The sequence below is a fragment of the Cervus canadensis genome, chromosome 15 (genome assembly GCF_019320065.1).
Source record: "Cervus canadensis isolate Bull #8, Minnesota chromosome 15, ASM1932006v1, whole genome shotgun sequence".
Taxonomy (NCBI): Eukaryota; Metazoa; Chordata; class Mammalia; order Artiodactyla; family Cervidae; genus Cervus; species Cervus canadensis.
Window position 1 is genome coordinate 63387007 of NC_057400.1, and position 5618 is coordinate 63392624.

Sequence of the window (5618 nt, forward strand, 5' to 3'; positions counted from 1 at the left end):
GAAATCAGTCCTGAATATTCATCGGAAGGACAAATGCTGAACGTAAAGCTCCAATATTATGGCCACCTGATGCAAAGAATGAACTCATTGGAAAAGACCCTGATGCTGGGAAAGATTGAAGGCAGGAGGAGAAGGGAATGGCAGAGGATGAGATGGTTGAATGGCATTACCAACTCGATGAACATGAGTTTGAACAAGCTCTTGGAGTTGGTGAAGGACAGGGAAGCCTGGTGTGCTGCAGACCATGGGGTTGCAAAGAGCCAGATACCACTGAGCAATTGAACTGAACTGAAATTTAAATAAAATAAAATTATAATTATTTGCTAGTGATATTCTATACATAGAAAATTCCAAAGAATCAGCCAAAAAAAAATCTATCAGAATTAATAAAAAATTATGATAAAGTGGCAGCATACAAAATTAACATAGTGATCAGTTGGATTCCTTTAAACTAATAATGAAGCGTCTGAAAAAGAAGTAAAGAAAACCACCTTCCCAGCAGTAGTCAGCTGTCGGGACAGAACCATTCCTGTAACAGTGTTACACTGCTGGGAGAGGAATGTTCTGTCTTCTTCTCCAGTTGCCTTCGTCACTGTTCTGGTGGCGTCTGGCACTGGTGAGGGCAGAGCTGTGCTTCCTTGAGAGTATGCTAAACATTCACTTTGGCTGCTTAGTTCTAGTCTGGGAGCAGACACAGAGTACACTTTCTTCAGGTTCTTGAATATGGTGACTAGGCAAGGGGCACTTTGGGCTAATACCCTAGGTTCTCTGGCTTTGCTTATAGAGCATTTGGTGTCGTCACTGAGAAAACAAGAGGTGCAGAAGATGACCTTAGCACAGTAGCAGCTGGAACCACGACAGGCATGTTGTATAAATGTACAGGTGGTCTTCGAGGGGTAGTACGAGGTGGTCTAGCAGGACTAACATGAGCCCCTATGCTCTATATAATAACTGGGAGCACATGAAAGGCTCTTTGCTCCAACAGTCACACTGAAGATTTTGCTAGTTTACAAATGGAGGACACTTTAGTAGTCACCCAGATCAATTTAGAAGTCAGTCTGGAGGCATTTACTCTTCTATCTACAACTAATTTGAAAAACTAGAGATTCCAGTTTGCTGTGATGAAGATCATGGATGGTTGACCAGGACTGGCACTCCTTCCAGCCATTAATGAGTTGAAGACAAAACACCCTTTGGCGGCTGAGTAATGTGGTTCTCTTAAGAAGATCTCGCCCCTGTTTTTGCTCCTACCCACTCCTGGAAAACCACTTAATCCCAGAATTCAGGTCTGCTTGTCAATACTGTATCAGTCACATTTGTTCATTTAATGATCCAAGACTGTAATATTGCTCTGTATTCCCAATAAAGGGCAAAAATAGAACTAAAAAAAAAGAAAAGAAAAAAGAAAACCACCTAAAGCATCAAAAAAATTTAAAAAATAAACTTTTTAGAACTAAATTTATCCAAGCAAGTGAAAAATCTGTACAATGAAAACTATTAAACATTGCTGATAGAAACCAAAGACACAAACATGTGAATAAATATCCCAAGTTCATGGATCAGAAGACTTAATATTGTTAAAATGGTCAAACTGCCCAGAGCCCTTACAGGTATAATGCAACCTGAACCAAAATATCAATCAAAATATATAATGAACTCAGAAAACTCCATAACAACAAAAACAAATCAATCTGATTTTTAATTAAACAGAATAATTACATAGGCATTTCTCCAAAAATGATATCAAAATGGTCAATGGACCCATGAAAAATGCTCAAAATACCTAACCACTACTAAGAAAATTCAAATCAAAAGCACAATGAGCTCTCACCTCATACCTGAAGCATGGCTACCATCAAGAAGACAAGAGTCAACAGAGACTGGCAGTGAAAGGGAACTCCTACATATTGTTGGTAGAAATGTTAATTGGTCCAACCACTATGGGAAAGGAAATGGAGTTTCCTCAAAAAATTAAAAATAGACCTATCATATAAGCTGGCAATTCCACTCCTAGGTATATACACAAAGGAAAACAAGATTTTGACCATACATATGGATTCCCGGGCTACCCTGGTGGCTCAGATGGTAAAAAATCTGCCTGCCATGCAAGAAACCCGGGTTCAATCCCTGGGTTAGGAAGCTCCCCTGGGGAAGGGAATGCCAACCCACTCCAGTATGCTTGCCTGGAGAACCCATGGACAGAGCAGTTTGGTGGGTGACAGTCCCTGGGGTCGCAAAGAGTTGGACATGACTGAGCAACTAACACTAGTATACATTCTCATGTTTACTGCAGCACTATTAACAGTAGTGAAGATATGCAAACAACCATCAACAGATCAGTTCAGTTCTGTCACTCGGTCATGTCTGACCCTCTACGACCCCATGGACTGCAGCACGCCAGGCCTCCCTGTCCATCACCAACTCCTGGAGTTTACCCAAACTCATGTCCTTTGAGTCGGTGATGCCATCCAACTATCTCATTCTCTGTCATCCCCTTCTCCTCCTGCCCTCAATCTTTCCCAGCATCAGGGTCTTTTCCAATGAGTCAGTTCTTCGCAAGAGGTGGCCAAAGTACTGTAGTTTCAGCTTCAACATCAGTCCTTCCAATGAACACCCAGGACTGATCTCCTTTAGGATGGACTGGTTGGATCTCCTTACAGTCCAAGGGACTCTCAAGAGTCTTCTCCAACACCATAGTTCAAAAGCATCAATTCTTTGGCACTCAGCTTTCTTTATAGTCCAGCTTTCACATCCACAAATGACTACTGGAAAAACCATAGCCTTGACTATACAGATAAATGAATAAAAAAAGATGCAGTACATGTACACAATGAACTGTTTTTCAACCATAAGAAAGACATCTTCTCCTTTGTAACAACATGGATAGAGTGTGAGCACACTATAATCAAGATAAGTTAGAGAAGGACAGGTACTGTATTATATCACTTATATATGGAATCTAAAAAAAATAAACGTGTAAAAAACAGAGTAAAATGGTGGTTACCAGGAATAATTCCAGGGAAGACAAGTGGTGAATAACAGAAATGATGTTTATGAAAAACTTGTAACAAGTAGTAAATAAGCATAAAGCTCTAATGTACAGTATAATAAATATAGACAGTAATATTGTGGTATAATTATGTAATGTGAAAACATTAGAATATGTAAATGGATAAAAGTAATATACTATACACCTTAAACTTACATAATGTTACACATCAAATGTACCCAATAAAAATTTTATCTTAAAAAAAATAATGCTTAGTCATGTTACCTGTTCTTTTTCTGGTAAAATCCAGTTGATCATATCCCAGGAGACATCATGATAAATTTCAAACATTGAACATTTGAAGTTAGGGAGAATTAAATTAAAAATTCATTAATAGTGCATGATACTCGCATGGCACTGAGGGAAATGATTTTATATCTGATAGTCGTGTTTTCAGTATCTCTTAAATCTTAAATAAGGTTATTTCCTTAACAATCTTTAATATGTTTAGTGGGTTTAAGTAAACTGCTTTTGAACTGTAAACATAGTTTCTTGGTACAAGATGAGAAGAGTACAATTAATACCTATAAATCAAGTATTAAAAGCCATTCATCAATGTCAGCAAAATGATCTCACAATGTTGTGTTCTTACCAATCAACAAAATATCTTGAAAGCTGTTGATAGCAATTCCCTCAATATATGTCTATAATTAAAGCTATTCTCATCAGAGTGGCTAAAATAGTTGAAACTCCTCAATTAAGCTTTACTCTCTTTCTAAGAATATTTAAAGAAAATATTTTTATGATGTATCCATGACAGATTGAAGTTTCACTGCTAATATTTGATACAAGATTTGAGCACAAATATTTATAAATCTAAATCTCAAGTTCTTTCCAAGATGAAATGTTTTCACATATTTCTAAGCTTGTTTTAAAAAATGCAGAATCATCCTTTCTTTTTTCTTTTGGAAATGATCTATCAGTATTCATATTGCCATGTACTTTTGTTTTACATAATTGAGGTTTTATTTTAGTTAAATTAAAATTCCAATAAACTCCATATACACTACTGTACTACCAAATCATAGTTTATTATAAGCATTCTAAGTGGAATATATTTGTGTAATGATGTTCAGAAAGGATAGCACTCCTCATATCTACCAATATTAGGCAGATAACTCACTCACTAGGGTACGTCAGGCCATATTCCAAAATGTGTAGTAGAAAATGCAGGGACCCCCACACAAAAAGACAGGACTAAAAAGAGATACACAAAAATGTAAAATGTATTTTTCTATTAATTATTATTGAAATTCCATGTTTCAATTCCATGACTGCTATACAACTAAACTCTTACTTCTCTTCATATTTCCTTAAAATGGTTTCTTTTATCTTCTAAGATCTTATTCCATTTAAATTTTAAATGTAGGTAATCAGCCAAAGCTATTTATAAAAAAAACAAAATCAGTGGTTCCCAAGTTCCACAGAAAAAATTCACACTATTTAACAGAATACAAAATGCACCCTGTGATCTTTTCTTTGGTTAGCACTCTAGTCTTAACTCTCTTAATTCACATCAATCTCCAGCACTCAAACTGTTTATTGAGTTCCCAACACACAGTTGGGTGTTGCTCCTTTCTGGCATCGCTTAACTTGTTCCCTTTCCTCAAAATACTGTTGTTGTCATTGCTTACCTTAGGTTTTCTAACTTGGCTCTGAGGTAACTTGAACACAAAATTCTCTTTATAAAAAATTAAGCTTTAGTACCATCTTCAGCATATTCACGTTACATACCATTATATTTTACACCACTGTTGTATTTTACCTTTATCTTTCTTATCAGACCAGGTTTGTAATATCCATTAATAATGTCATCAGCTGAAAGTAGCAGAATACCTAAAATCCATTAATGAAAAAGTGCACTTAACTGTCTCATGTAATATTTCTGGAAATAGGAGATTTAAAGTTGATTTCAGGGAATTAATTCAAATCTCTGAAGACAGAGTCTCACTATATAGTCCCACTTGACTATCCTTGGCTGTTTGGTATTAAATGTGTTGACTAAAGATTCCAATGTTTACTGAATAAACATAGAACATACTGTATGAAAAATAATTTAGTTTAATTTTATAGATGTGCTTCACTGTATCACAAAACTATAGTATATTTAATTGGTCATAATTATAGTTCAATTAATATATTGATATTCCATATAAACAACGTTTTTTAATTTAAGGTTGAGACTGAAAATGAGGAAGAAATACTTTTTTCTTTTTTTTTTAAATTAGAGGGTCTATGAGGGTCTATATAACATCTAATTTAGGTCAAGTTTTGGTCAATGATTCCTGTTCTATATATTAACTCTTAAAACCAGCAGGGCTTTCAGATAACTACATAATTATATTAAGAAAATATTTTAAAATGAAGAAAAATAAAGAAAAATCATTGTTTATTTGACAGTGTGACAAAAATAAGAACTTATGATCTAATTTTTACTGCTTAAGTATAGTAAATAGCCAGCTTATCAGTGGCTTATGGTAAGAAATTTCTGCACAAACAAGTTGTTTGATAAACAGAAATTATTACCCAGTAGAGACACATTTTCATGTTTACTAAGTTTTATGGTGAT

The 5618-nt window shown here is 35.2% G+C and overlaps 1 non-coding gene across 1 annotated transcript; it reads left to right on the forward strand.

Annotated features, from left to right (window-relative positions):
- The first annotated feature begins 494 nt into the window (after positions 1-494).
- LOC122454077 lies at positions 495-696 on the forward strand. The gene has a single exon (XR_006273296.1). It is a non-coding gene; the product is annotated as a small nucleolar RNA SNORA74 (small nucleolar RNA).
- The last annotated feature ends 4922 nt before the right edge of the window (positions 697-5618 follow it).